A 14,844-nucleotide genomic window follows, 5' to 3' on the forward strand; every position below is an offset into this window, starting at 1 on the left:
TGGCCACCGCTCAGCTCCCTGGCCTGCTTGACCTCAACTGCCCCCTACCCCCCTCCCCGACCTCCCCAGGGCCCGTACCCCACCCTTCGCCCCCCACCCCCCATGCTCCTCACTCCCCACCCCCTTCCCACCCCCTTCCTGGTCCTTCTTTCCTACCCCTCCCCCGACCCTCCTTTCTCGGTCCTCCCAGCCCCCTTCCCGTCCCTCTCCCCTCCTCGTGTACCTGTCCAGCGCCCCTCTTTCTCTCTTCCCCTCCCCTCCCCTTCCTCTTTCCCCCTTCCCCCTTCCAGCCCCCCCAACCTGTCCCTCTCTCTGCTCCCCTCCCTCTCCTGGCCGCCCCCCAACCCCATCCCTCTCCTCGCTCCCCTCCCTCTCCTGGCCGCCCCCCCACCCCATCCCTCTCCTCGCTCCCCTCCCTCTCCTGGCCGCCCCCCCACCCCATCCCTCTCCTCGCTCCCCTCCCTCTCCTGGCCGCCCCCCCACCCCATCCCTCTCCTCGCTCCCCTCCCTCTCCCGGCCTCCCCACCCCCATCCCTCTCCTCGCTCCCCTCCCTCTCCTGGCCGCCCCCCCACCCCATCCCTCTCCTCGCTCCCCTCCCTCTCCTGGCCGCCCCCCCACCCCATCCCTCTCCTCGCTCCCCTCCCTCTCCCGGCCTCCCCACCCCCATCCCTCTCCTCGCTCCCCTCCCTCTCCTGGCCGCCCCCCCACCCCATCCCTCTCCTCGCTCCCCTCCCTCTCCTGGCCGCCCCCCCACCCCCATCCCTCTCCTCGCTCCCCTGCCTCTCCCGGCCCACTCCGCGCTGTCCTGCGGCGCCCCCGTGTGGCCGCTGTGGGGGAAGAGCAGACCTTGTTGTCGAGGGAGGCCTGGGAGGGCATGGATCTCTGGGGCCGCTCCCTTGCCCTCATTGCTGTTGAACTGCTTCTCGGCTTAATCAGATGAGTTGTTAAAACTACCCATCATCAGCATTGTTACCATTGGTTTCATTAGTAATTGTATTTATTTAATTAATTGTTACATTCACTAGTAAAAATGGGAGCTAAGGTACATTTCCTAGTGATGGGGGTCAGCTCATCCAGGGTCAGATGTGGTTCCCGCTGAAATCAAGTCCACCCAGAGCATGTGAGGCTGAGCACAGGCTTGGGGTTCCCTGGGAGGGTCTGGCGAGAACTCTGACAGCAGCTCCCATCACCCTGTGGTGGATAAAGCGAATGCCTCTCTAAGTGTCTGGGGGTGGGGTAGGGTCTGTGCTGATTTATGTAGCTACCTGTTGCAGGGTTGGGTTAGGATCAGGTTGGTTACCCTGGACCCTGGGTATTCAGGTGGACAGGCGGGCCTTGGCCTTGGACAATGGCTAGCTAGGGTGGGCTAGAGCTGCTTCACCCGCAGCTTTGGCGAGGGGAGCGGGAGGCCAGGGAAGTCCCCAGGAGGAGTGGCCACGCTGTGATCCGGGCCCCGGGCTGGCTGGCAGGTGGAGGGTCACACCACCTGGGCCTCAGTGAGGTCCTAGCTGGAGCAGAGGTTCGGGGATCTCCTTCCCTTTCCTTCTGGGGCCTGGGACTTTGTACCTCTGTACAGGAGAGGCAGCAGAGAGCTGGGGTCCTGGCGATGCCTCCACTCTGCCTCCCAGCCTTTGGGGAATGTCTCCACCTGTTATGGCAAGTGTCCCTGTTTGCCTGGGACTTTGGGGGCTAAATTGGAGGCCTTTCTCTTTTTCCCCAAGTTCTCCAGCACACTTAGAAGCATCCGCCCACCCAGCTACACCCCTAAATTTTTCCCTTGATGCCCAGGGCCAGGCATCCTATGGCCATTTGATTACAGATGTCTGCAGGTGGCAATCTGAGTGCCTGTATGCTACTCCTGTGGGCAGCTAGCACCCTGGTACCCCTGGGAACAGAGCGTGAATGCCTTTAAAGCTAGTTGGAGCAGAGAACCAATTCCAGACACCCAGAGACATTTAGATAACTCATTACTAGGGTCCTGGCCCTGGGATCACTCCCAGGACTAGTTCTGTGTCTGTCCAGGTGTGATCCAGGAGTGCAGTGACGGATGTGGATGTGGGATTGGCACAGGACTTCCGCCAGCAGAAGAAAGGAAGGGAGGGGAGGGGAAGAGAGGGCAGGGGAGCAGAGCGGAGGGGAGAGGGGAGCAGTCTTTCCAGCTGGGGCTGGCCTAGGCTGCTGGGTCATTTGGGAAGAAAAGGTGATTTGGACTCAGGGAGACTGAGGGTGCCCTCGGGCCAGCATCTGAGGAGAGTGACAGGGGTTTCCTGGCTCCACAGCCCCAGGTGGCCTTGGTGGGTGCAGGCAGAAAATGACCTTTTCAAAGTCCAGTTCCAACCCAGAGGGGGTTCCTAGACCCAGCGCCAATCAAGGGGCACCAGGGAGGCAGCAGAGGTTCCCACAAATCCAGAGCAGAGTGGCTGCCAGACACCCCACATCCTCTTCGCAGCAGACTGAAGGCCACCCCACACTTGGAGGAGCCCGGGTGAAGCATCTGGGGAAGACCCTCAGACCTGGGAGAGTCCCTCCAGGGGTGAGCAGGTGGGCTGCCCCTCAGGGTGCGGCTCATTTCGATGTAAGTTTTATAAAATAAGAAAAGGCGCCCTATAGCACCCCTTTGGGAGCCTCGTGTCACCCCCAAACATATACCTCGCTTCCAGGTCAGAAGTAGTGAAATGACCATTGCCAATGCAAATGGAACTGCCTTAGGACACATGGGGGAGGTTAGGACCTGCTGTGGGGCCTTATGGTGGGCCCCGAGGGGCCCCGCACACCTGTGCCCACCTCCCAGGTCATCGCTGGGCCGCCTCTGTCCCCTGGGAGGCTCTGCCTCGGGGAGCCCTCTTCCCAAGCTCCCAGCAATGACTTCCAGGCCTCCCTCAGCATCAAGAGGAGCCACGTCTTCTTCTTGTGACCCAGCAGTATAATTCACCCTAAATAATGGCAGAATGGGTTGTGTGTAGTCTTTAAAAGTCAAAACAATTTTGCACACAACAGGAGTCATTCAGCAGTGGCTAACACTCTCCTGACGTGTGTCGGCGCTGGGCTCCAAGGTGTACCTCCGCACGCATGGGGTTAACTACGCCCCCATGACCATTCCCGGCAGGAGGGGCGGGACAGAGGACTGCGTTATGTTTCTCCTAAAAGAAAATCATGAAATTCACACACTCCAGGTGCCACACGTATTATGGAGGGAGGGAAAGCAGATGAGCGGGCGGGAAAACTAGCGGGCTTGCCACGCCCAGGCAGCGCTGGTCGGGTTTCGGCTTCCTCCGCCCCTTCCTTTTTCTCTGTGCATCCTCAGTGACGCGGGGCACAGCTCTGCCCGGGGGCCTACCAGAGCCCACCTGGACCCCACACTGGGTCAGCCCTGGTGCGGAGGAGGCCGCTGTAGGTGGGCACAGGGGGCAGCACGCGTTAAGGGACTGGACGGGGGGTGGCCATGCGTGTGAGGGCGCGGAGCAGGGGCGTGCCCATACGTGTGAGGGGGCTGGGTAGGGGCGTGGCCCAGCGTGTGTGTGTGTGGGGCTGGACAGGGGTGTGGCCACGCGCGAGGGGGCCGTGGCCACGAGCGAGGAGACTGAGAAGGGGCGTGGTCACGCGTGTGAGGGGCTGGGCTAGAGGAGTGGCCCTGTGCGCGGGGGCTGGACGGGGGCGTGGTCATGTGCGAGGAGGCTGAACAGGGGGCGTGACCACGTGCGGAAGGGGGCTGATCGGAGGTGTGGCCACATGTGAGAGGGCTGGGCAGGGGGTGTGGCCACGTGTGAAGGGGGGCTGGGCCGGGGCGTGGCCACACGTGTGCTGGCTCTGCTGTGGGCTTCCTTCCCTTCCTGTGCAGGTGGTGGTGCCCTCTGCGCCTTCACTGGGGCCCAGCCAAGTAACTGAATCCAGCCAGGAGCAAGGGCAGACGCTGGCACAGGTCCTGCCACTGTCCCCAACCTGGGTTTCAACACAGCTGAGGCCTGGCATAGTCTTTCTGGGCGCCTCTGGCTGGCTTGGTCTGAAAGGTGGGACAGATGCAACTGGGGCCTCCCTGGGTGCAGCGTGGGTGGCTCCTGGCTGGGGAAGTGAGAAGCCCTCCGTGCGGTGTCTCTGAGGCAGCCCCAGGCCAAGGCTGTGGCGTGCTTGGTGGTGCTGTAGGCCCAAGATGTTTATGGGTCGAGGGTCCCCGGGGCCGGGATTCTGATCCCTGGTGAGAGTTGGGTCAGGGAGGAAGTCCAGACGTGTCCTGAGTGGCCATTCCTCACATTGAGGTGACACCGCCTCTCCAAACACGTGACGTGGCTGGAAGCAGATGCTGCTGTCCGGTTCCCCCTCCTCTCCGTCCCTGGCTGGGACATGTGGATGTCACCCGCAGCCACTTTCTTCTGGCCTCTGTCCCCCTGCCTGGGACACGCGGACCTCACCCCCAGTCTCCTTCTCTCCTCTGCCCCCCGCAGGCGCGGCCAGGTCACAGTCGGCACCAGAAGTTTGGCAGATCTCAGTGAGGCGTTAGTTTGCATTTCCTTGTGACGGGTGAGTTGAACACCCTTTCATGAGTGTATTGATCACTGTGTACCTTCTTTGTTGAAATGTCGTCAGTATTTAAAGTCACAAATCTTCCTCTAAGACTATGCTACAATTTTTGTGTAATATTTTGATGGATATTTGAAATAAGTGCTAATTTTCTTTGGATTTCTTCTTTGACCCATGCTTTATTTAGGAGAATCTCTTTATGTATGTATTTATTTTTTAAACCCCCTATTCTGAGAAGCATATTTAGAAGAGTATTGCCCACTTTCCAAATACGTGGAGAGACTAAAAGGGATCTTGCTATTACTGATTTAATTCCATTTTGATCAAGGAACAAACTGCAGGATCTCACTTTTTAAAATTACAGAGACTTATTCTTACTGTTTAACATAAGCCCTATCTTCGTAAATGCTCCGTGTACACTCAAAAATTACTTGTGTTCTGCAGCTGTGGGGTGGGATGCTCGCCAAGAGTTAATGAGGTGCAGCTGGTTGACAGTGCTCTTTAAACCGGCGAATCCTTCCTGTCCCACCTGCTGTGCTTGCAGTCCCGAGAGAGCTGTTACATCTCCAACTAGGACAGTGAATTTCTCTATTCTTTCAGTTCCGTCCGTTTTTACTTCGTGTTTTTTGAAACTGTTATTATCTTTTTAGGCATTTAGGATTTTTCTGTGATCCTGACAGTGGCTGACCATGGTGTCATCATGGAATGTCACTCTTTATCTTCAGGGGTGCTACCTGGTCTAATGTGAGTGTTCCAGGGCTATTTTCTTATGCACAGAATTGGCGCTGTGTATCTTTTCCTTTTTCTATTCTTTTTTCTTTTTGAGACAGAGTCTTGCTCCATTGCCCAAGCTGGAGTGCAGTGGCGCGATCTTGGCTCGCTGCAAGCTCCGCCTCTCGGGTTCACGCCATTCTCCTGCCTTAGCCTCCCGAGTAGCTGGGACCACAGGCACCCGCCACCACGCCTGGCTAATTTTTTTGTATTTTTTTTTAGTAGAGACGGGGTTTCACCGTGTTAGCCAGGATGGTCTTTATATCCTGACGTTGTGATCCTGCCCACCTTGGCCTCCCAAAGTGCTGGGATTACAGGCATGAGCCACCGTGCCCGGCCACTTTTTTCCTTTTTTTTTTTTGAGTCAGGGTCTCACTCTGTTGCCCGGGCTGGAGTGCAGTGGTGCCATCTTGGCTCACCACAGCCTCGACCTCCTGGGCTCAAGTGATCCTTCCACCTCAGCCTCCAGAGTAGCTGAGACCACAGGCATGCACCACCACACCAGGCTAATTTTTTTTTGTATTTTTCAAACTCCTTTTTTTTTTTTTGAGACGGAGTTTCACTCTTGTTGCCCAGGCTGGAGTGCAGTGGTGCGATCTTGGCTCGCTGCAACCTCTGCCTCCTGGGTTCAGGCAATTCTCCTGCCTCAGCCTCTCCAGTAGCTGGGATTACAGGCACATACCACCATGCCTGGCTAGTTTTTTTCGTATTTTTAGTAGAGACAGGGTTTCACCGTGTTGGCCAGGCTGGTCTGGAACTCTTGACCTCAGGTGATCTGCCTGCCTCAGCCTCCCAAAGTGCTTGGATTACAGGTCAAACTCTTAGACTCAAGTGATCCTCACTCTTGTGCCTACCACAATGCTGGGACCACTTCTGGACCACTGTGGATCTTTTTCTATCCTTTAGACACCCAACCTGTCTTTGTATCTTAAGTGGGTGTCCGTAGATGGAGTTGGGTCTTGGTGACAATCCCTGCTTTGCACATGGAGTTTCTCCATTTGCAATTCCAGTAATGATTGATGAGGTTGCTGTAGATCCCCCACCTTGCTACTTGTTTTCTAAGTGTCTTATCTTGTCATTTGTTTTTTATTTGTCATTTTTTCGTTCCTTTGTTCCTCCATTCCTGCCTTTTTTGGGTTAATTGAAATTTTTTAGTACTTCGTTTTACACCTCTGTTGGCCTTTTAGCTGTGCCTCTTGGTATTACCATTTTTAGTAGTTATCCTAAAGACAACAAAATGAATGCTTAATTTATCAGCCTATTCACGTCACACAAAATGTGGGAAACTTGTAACGGTGTAATTCCTCTAACCCTGTTCTTCCTGTTACAGTTGCCATATGTTTAACCTCTACCTACATTACAAACTCCGTAACACAATGCTACTTTTGCTTTAGACGATCTTTTGAATAAATTAAAGTTAATTTTTTAAGAAATTAACTGTCAGTTGGGTGTGGTGGCTCATGTTTGTGATGCCCAAATTTTAGGAGGCAGAGGCAGGAGGATTGCATGAACTTAGGAGTTCGAGACTGCTTTCGGAAACACAGTGATACCTCGTCTATTAAAAAGAAAGGAAACTAGCCGGGCATGGTGGTGTGCACCTGTAGTTTCAGCTGCTCGGGAGGCTGAGGCAGGGGGATCCCTGGAGCCCAGGAGGTCGAGGCCGCTGTGAGCCATGGTCATTTTCCTCCCTATCTCCCCTGTCCAGCCCCCACACAGCTCCTTCTCTGTTGTCCCAGGCCAACCCCAGCCCTGGTGCTATGCCCTCCTCTCACTGCGCCCTTGTTTCCCCGAGCTCTGCCTCCTACGGTGGCAGAGTGGGAGGGGGAGGGTGGGAAGCATGGCTCACAGTTGGCTCCATCACAGTGGCCCCGTATTTGTCCAGTTTCACAGCCATTTGCTGGAGGAACGCAGGTCCAGCACTGGCTACCCTGTCACGGCAGGGGTGACCTCTTACCAGCCTAGCAGCCCAGAGGCACCCCAGGCAGGGAGGTGGCAGGTGGGCACCGGGTCCTGCATGTTGTGGCAGTGAAGCCTGCAGCCCACCAGAGCTCCGACAGCAGAGAAACAGGCTGCGAGTGTAAACGTGGAATTGCTGTGAGCCATGGCGCCAGCAGCATGTGCTGCAGAGACAGCTAATCAATTAGCCCCTCTGTGCTGCGTGGGTGAGGCGTTGCTGTGCGTGCACCATTAAAGAGCTCACGGGGAGAGAAATGCAGACTCCTCTGGGGGCCCCAGGGTGGACTGCACCACTCAGCACGTTCTATCGAGTGCCTTTCCCTGCAATGCGTGCTTTCTGAGGCTGTAATTTTGAGTGTGTCTTTCAAGGCTGCAGCCCTTGAGCAGTACAGCCTGGGTGTTCAGCTGGATAATCCTGTAAATGAAGTTTGAGTGGTTTAACTGCTCACAGCAGCAGGTGGGAGCTCGGGTGGTGGGGAGCATCCGGGGTTTCGAGGAGTCTGAGCCTCTGTGCAGGGCTGCAGGCTGTGGACGGGTTGCACGGGTGCTGGTCTTTAATGAGAGGACCTTCAGAGAGATGCAACAAAACCGCATGTGAGGCAGAAATGAAGCCTCCGAGTTGTATTGGAAGAGCTGCTGTCCATGCAGCCACCACCCCCCTAAATACTCTGTGAGGGTCCTGGCTCCAGTCCATCTGTCTATCATCTTGGGAGCAGCCCATGCCAGCCACGTTGTCCTCCAGGCTTCTCTGCACAGACCTGGCTGCTGCGGGGTGCAGGGCATGCTGGTTGCACGTGTGCACTCCACCTCTCTTTCACATGCGCGTTCTCTGTAACACTCAGGACAACCCCGTGAACTAGAAGTCAGGTCCCTTGTTGAACTGGAGTTGGCCTCAGAAAGATCTTGGAGGATTAAGGCAGAGCTTTGCTCTGGGTCTGCCTCCAGGAAGGTGCCTGAGTCTCCACAGGGGCTGTGCCACAGAAGCCCCCCACAGCTTTTGGAACCCCAGAGCCCTTCACTGCACATTCGCCCTGTAGCCTCAGTCTCCAGGGACCTGGCAAAGCCCCAGCGTCAGCTTTTATGTTCTTCTGCATCACCGTGTCCTCTGCCTCGCTATGAATGAGTTTATCAGGCCTCCTCCTTGGGGAGTGCAGTGGGGGCAGGTGGCAGACCTCGGGGCCAACAGAGAGTCATTAAGTAATCTCATAGTGAACGTGGCCTGGAGTCTTGTTTTTCAGATGGAAAAGGGAAAATTGGGCAAAGTTTGTAGGGGAAAAATACCAAGTTTTGTGGTGGTTGTGTTGATGGAGGGGGTTGAGCTGAATCTGAGAAGCAAGTACATTTGAGGCTTGGCTGCCACACTCACGGACACTGCAGAGAATGAGGAAAAATGGCTGGTTGTGTTTTCTTTCCACTGCACAAAAGAATAATTGCTTTTGTTTACAGATTTTCTGAAATGTCCTTCCAATTCCTTTGCCCCTGAATTATGAGCTGTGCCAGCTTGCGTGCAACAAATGGGTCTTATTGAGCACAAATACATGGGTGCAGAGCGTCTTTCAAAGAGGAGGCATCAGGGAGCCTCCTCCGGTCTCCACAGCCCCTGACAGGAGGCTGCTTCTCGGGATCCAGACCTGCCTGGGCTGCTTCAGTGGCCTCCCTGCCCTTCCCGGTGCGGCAGATCTGTGCCCACAGCAACGCATCCCCCGCACCTGCACCACCGCTCTTCCTGAGGCCCAGTGTTGATCTCTTTGTGGCCCCAGTGAGGACATTTTTGAGGCTTCGTGATCTCTGTAGGATGCTGTCCAGGCCCATGCACACAGCAGGTGCATCCGTGAGGCACACCTCATATCTTAGCACTGCTGTGCTGTGATGCAAGTCCTCAGGGAGCTCGGCTCTACACTGTCACTCAGGGATCCAGCAGCCCCTTCCACCTGTGGCGCTGCCGTCCTCTGGTTTGGCGTCCTCTCCGTTCAGTACACGGCCGGGGAGGAAAGTGAGGAGGCTGTTGGCGAGGGTCTTATGAGCCAGGGCCAGGAGTGGACCGCGTCACCCCTGCCCACGTTTCTTGGCTAGAACTAGCTGTTTGGCCAAGGCAAACCCCGGAAGTGAAGGATGCAGGCAGGGCCCACCTCTCTCTCTCTCTCTCTCTCTGCCATTTGCCCCTCACCCCCACCCACCCGACCACCCGTGCCCCACAAGGAGGCTGCCTCAATGCCCTTCAGTAACCCACTTCTGTTGTGCAAATTCCACTCCAACGTTTCCTCTTCAGAGCGACTGCCCGAGAAAACTGGATAATCGCGCCTTTCCCTGTGTTTCTGTGGTTCTTTTATAATCCTGGTTTTAAAATCTAAAATAGTGCATGCTGGTATTTGCTTTTTAGGGTTGTAGAAGAAGGTTAACAAGGTACCACAAACCGGATGGCTCAAAACAGCGGATACTGTCTCACGGTTCTGGAGACCTGAAGTCTGAAACAAAGTGGTGATGGGGTCGGTTCCCTCCGGAGGCTCTGAGGGGGATGCAGTGGCTCTGAGGGGGATGTGGGGGCTCTGAGGGGGTGGCGGGGCCTCTGAGGGGCATGTGGGGGGCTCTGAGGGGGAGGCGAGGGCTCTGACGGGGAGGGCGGGGTTCTGAGGGGGAGGCAGGAGCTCTGAGGGGGATGTAGGGGGGCTCTGAGGGGGATGTAGGGGGGCTCTGAGGGGGAGGCGGGGGTGGCTCCGAGGGGGATGTGTTTCCTGCCTCTCTCCGCCGTGCTGGGGCTCGCTGCATCTTCGTGCTCCTCTGCTTGTGGATGCGTCACTCTGGCTCCGTTCTTCTTCACGCGGCATCCGTCTCCCTGCGTTCTCTCCTTTATAACGGCACCTGTCATTGGATGGATGCAGGGACCGCTCTAATCCACCATGATTCTATCTGGAGAACCTAAACTTAATTACATCAGTAAAGACCCTTTCTCCATGAGGTCACTCACACGTTCTCGGGGGACATGTCTTTTGGGGCCACCATTCCCCCAGCTCCAATGCTCCTTGAAGCTCAGTAAGCTTCATAGAGGGGATTCAGGTGGGGGTGCCCTCGGTCTCACTCAGTGGGCGTCAGGGGGCGTATCGCCTGCAGGCCGGCCCTTCTGCCCTCTCAGAGGCAGCCACAGCTCAGGTCAGGCTGGAGGGTGGGGTGGACTTCCTCCCTCCCTCCCCCTCACTGCCCCCCCCCGCCGCCTGCTTCCTCCCATCCTCCCTCTCACTGGCACCCCCCACCTGCTTCCTCCCATTCTCCCTCTTGCTGCCCCCCCACCCTGCCTGCTTCCTCCCATCCTCCCTCTCACTGTCCCGCCCCCCTCCCTGTGCCTGCTTCCTCCCATCCTCCCTTTTACTGCCCCCCCACCCCACCTGCTTCCTCCCATCCTCCCTCTCACTGTCCCCCCACCTGCTTCCTCCCATCCTCCCTTTTACTGCCCCCCCACCCCACCTGCTTCCTCCCATCCTCCCTCTCACTGGCACCCCCCACCTGCTTCCTCCCATTCTCCCTCTTGCTGCCCCCCCACCCTGCCTGCTTCCTCCCATCCTCCCTCTCACTGTCCCGCCCCCCTCCCTGTGCCTGCTTCCTCCCATCCTCCCTTTTACTGCCCCCCCACCCCACCTGCTTCCTCCCATCCTCCCACTCACTGCCCCTCCCACCCCACCTGCTTCCTCCCATCCTCCCTCTTGCTGCCCCCCCACCCTGCCTGCTTCCTCCCATCCTCCCTCTCACTGTCCCGCCCCCCTCCCTGTGCCTGCTTCCTCCCATCCTCCCTTTTACTGCCCCCCCACCCCACCTGCTTCCTCCCATCCTCCCTCTCACTGTCCCCCCACCTGCTTCCTCCCATCCTCCCTCTCACTGGCACCCCCCACCTGCTTCCTCCCATTCTCCCTCTTGCTGCCCCCCCACCCTGCCTGCTTCCTCCCATCCTCCCACTCACTGCCCCTCCCACCCCACCTGCTTCCTCCCATCCTCCCTCTCACTGTCCCCCCACCTGCTTCCTCCCATCCTCCCTCTCACTGGCTCCCCCTCCCCTGCCAACCTGCTTCCTCCCTCCCTTCCCTTCACTACCCCTCACTCCCTGCCTCTTTCCTCCCATCCTCCCTCTCACTGGCCCCACCACGTGTAAGTGTCTGTCAGGCTGGGAGGCAAGAAGCAGCAGGTGCCTTCCATTTGGCCTTGTACATTCGTTGTCATGAGCTGGGTCTGCTCCCCTGGGCTCAGACCCTTGATTTTCAGGGCTCTTGGTGAGTGGGGGGTGGGCACCCAGGACAGCTGCCCGGGGATGGCTGCATGCGACCTCTCGGGGGGCATCAGCTGCTGTCTAGCTGGGGCTCCGTTACTTCTGTTCTTCAGGTCTGGTGCCTTTTTATGCCATTGCATATGGAATTGTTTAACAGTTTCATTTTTAAATTGTTCATAGAAATATAGGAAGATAATTGAATTTTGTACTTGATCAGATATCCTGCAACCTGACTAGATTCACTGAATCATTTTCAGTAGTTTGTTTTGTAGATTACATAGGGTTTTCTCAACACATAATCATGCTTGCAAATAATGGCTTTCTTCCTCTCTTTTTCCCCTCCCTCCCCCCATCTTTCTTTCTGATTTTTATGCCCTCTGTTTCCTTTTCTTGCCTTATTGCATTGGCTGGGACCCCCAGTACAGTATGGAACAGAAGTGTCAAAAGTGGCCCTAAGTATGGGTCACTTTTAGTTTAGTTTTAGTTGTTAGTTTTCTATAAATGTATTTAATCAGGTTGTGGAAAGTCCCCATTATTTCTGGTTTGCTAAGAATTTTGTCATAAGTACCTACTGAATCTTTCTTTCCTGCTACTGTAGTCTTGGGGTTTTCTTTGTGGGAAGGTTTTTATGTACAACTTTAATTTCTTTAATAGGGATAGGGTTATTTGCAGCTTCCCCCTTATTTCCAGTATTTCAAGAACAGGCAATTTTAATGTTACATTGTGACAATCAAGACAAACCCTGGTTTCTAATAGAGAAATGGCAGGTGTCTGGTTGGGGACAGCCAACGTGCACAAGGGTCCCAGAACGTTTCATTGTGCCTGAAAGTGAGGGAGCTCTCCAGGACGAATGGGGCCTGTCGAGAAGACAAGGAGCCAGTTTGAAAGAGGTGGCATTGGTGAAATCTGGGACAACCTGAGCATCCAAAAGAATGAGGCCCATAGTTAACTGGGATACATCTAATCCATTTACATCCATGAATCCACAATGACACTCTAAGAAAAGAGAAAGCCTGAAAAACTCATCTCAGGCAGATCTCAAACCAACTCTTTATTTTGAATATTGGCAGCCAGAGGGAAAAATCGAACATTATCTTGTTTTGTGCTAGAAAGAGGATGCCAGTATAACCAAATGGCACTAGGTATGAGGAAAGACCTTTAAAAAGGAATGTTGGGCCGGGCATGGTGTCTCATGCCTATAATCCTAGCACTTTGGATTACAGTGTTAGGGAGGCCGAGGTGGGTGGATCAGCTGAGGTCAGGGGTTCGAGACCAGACTGGCAACATGGCGAAACCCCATCTCTACTAAAAATACAAACTTTAGACAGGTGTGGTGGCCCACGCCTGTAATCCCAGCTACTTGGGAGGCTGAGGCAGGAGAATTGCTCGAACTCAGAAGGCAGAGGTTGCAGTGAGCCGAGATCGCACCATTGCACTCCAGCCTGGGCGACAGAATGAGACTCGGTCTCAAAAAAACAACAACAAAAAGGAATGCCGGCCCATAAATGTGAATGAGTGACTGAGTTAGAAAAATCATCTTTTCCAAACACCACTGAAATCATGGACTAGGACAAGGTTAGCCCATGAGTGTTTAGACCAGTGAGGTGAGCAGCTGCTGGGGACAGGACCCTTGTCTGGTATCGGTGGCAGGGAAGGCTGTGAGCCTCCCCTCGTGTGGGCATCAGCCTCAGCCTCCCAGTGAGGGTCACCCAGGGAGCATATCTCCTGGTGAGAAGTGCAGGAGCTTCACATTCCCTGGATACGTCCCAGCCGAAATGTTCACCGTGAATCCGGCAACCTGTGGAGCTGATTTCCATTTCTAAGGAATGAGGGGGGATGAGGAAGAAACCCCCAGGACAGCACCGACAGTCCCCGCGGGGACCTTTCCCGGACACCCGGCCTTCTCGGTGGCGAGGCAGGTGGCGGAACCGACAGGCCCGGCGAGAACCTTTCCCGGACACCCAGCCTTCTCAGCGGCGAGGCAGGTGGCGGCACCGACAGGCCCGGCGGGGACCTTTCCCGGACACCTGGCCTCCTCGGCGAGGCAGGTGGCAGAACTGGTTCCATGTCTGATCTTCCTTAGACAAACCTGCCTTCAGAGGAAATTGTGGACAACTGGAGAAACTGGAAAATGTACTAGATATTGGCTGATATGAAGCATATATGTTTTGTTAAGTATGATAATTCGATTTTGGCTCTGTAGGGAAAGGCTCTTATTTTAAAAAGATGTGCACTAGAGAAAAAGGAAACAGCATGTAGCAAATACATCCACGATGTCCTCCTGGTTTAATTGGTTCTGTGGCCTCGGTTTCTGCCTTCCTGATGGCACCTCCGTGACTGGAGCTCAGACCCCGGCATCAGACCGGCCTCCGCAGGGAGGAGCTGCGGTGCCCAGGCCAGGCCAGGAAGCACCATGGCCCACTGCCTGGGCCTCACCTCACGAACGCCAAGCACTGTGGCGGGCACAGGCGGAGCCTGGCGGCCTCACGCCCACACCAGCAGCTCCTCCCTCAGCCCCTCGCCCGCCGCTCCCAAGTCCGGCAGTTCTGGAGCACGGGAAGCTCTCTGGGAGTTGCTGGGCAGCAGGACCTGGTCTGAGATGACTGAGTCTGCCCAGGTCTTCACGCGCGTAACTGAGCGTGAGCGTGTCTGAGTCTTACCGCAGAAACATTAAAATGCTTGGTGACAGGTGTTAGGAGACTTCTGGGATCTGCACTGTAGCACTTCTCTAAAACTGGGAATATTCTGAGTCTCAGAGCTTGTTTGGATGAGGAATCCTGGGGCCCGATTCTAGACCTGAGGCACCAGCAGCAAAGGATGTGGCCCAGCCCCGGAGCCCCAAGCAGCTCGGCCGGGAGTGCACCCTCCTCCCTTCCCAACCCAGTCGCAGTCAGTTATGAAAAAGGAACAGTGCATGATTCCAAAGTTATATTTAAACGCCAACTGCGTTGAATTTGGCAACATTTGACAGAAGTTATGGAAAGCCTTTCAAAGATTTAGCAGGACAAAAACAAACTAGCAAGCGAGCATTATTGTGTGCTTTAAAAGTAAACAGGCTTGAGCAATGGTGTCTGTTTTAGAAAACTGACGAGCCTCGCAGGTGGATCATGGGAGTGCCTGCAATTACTGGGTATTCAACCAAGGTCCCCTCCGGTCTGTGCCTCATACAAACAATGGGTATTCCACTGAAATTCAGCTCCTGGAGCAAAGATTTCAGAAATGCCCTCCGTACACCAGGTGAATTGCAAAGGGGCCAGGTGTGAGAAGGGACTCCGGGCTCAGAGCCCTGGGGGCTGGCGTCCCTCTCCTCTCCTGGAAAGCCGGCCCAGCCATCCCTCTTCCCCTTGCC

The 14,844-nt window shown here is 55.5% G+C and overlaps 1 long non-coding RNA gene across 3 annotated transcripts in view; it reads left to right on the forward strand.

Moving 5' to 3' along the window:
* The first annotated feature begins 3,108 nt into the window (after positions 1 to 3,108).
* Positions 3,109 to 14,844, forward strand: part of LOC117979515 (uncharacterized) — a 53,402-nt gene continuing 41,666 nt past the window's right edge. For all 3 annotated transcript variants that reach the window (XR_008619819.2, XR_008619821.2, XR_008619820.2), the window contains exons 1-2: positions 3,109 to 3,395; positions 4,441 to 4,516. This is a non-coding gene — a long non-coding RNA (uncharacterized LOC117979515). The remainder of the gene's footprint in view (positions 3,396 to 4,440; positions 4,517 to 14,844) is intronic.

The sequence above is a fragment of the Pan paniscus genome, chromosome 11 (assembly GCF_029289425.2).
Source record: "Pan paniscus chromosome 11, NHGRI_mPanPan1-v2.0_pri, whole genome shotgun sequence".
NCBI classification, from domain to species: domain Eukaryota; kingdom Metazoa; phylum Chordata; class Mammalia; order Primates; family Hominidae; genus Pan; species Pan paniscus.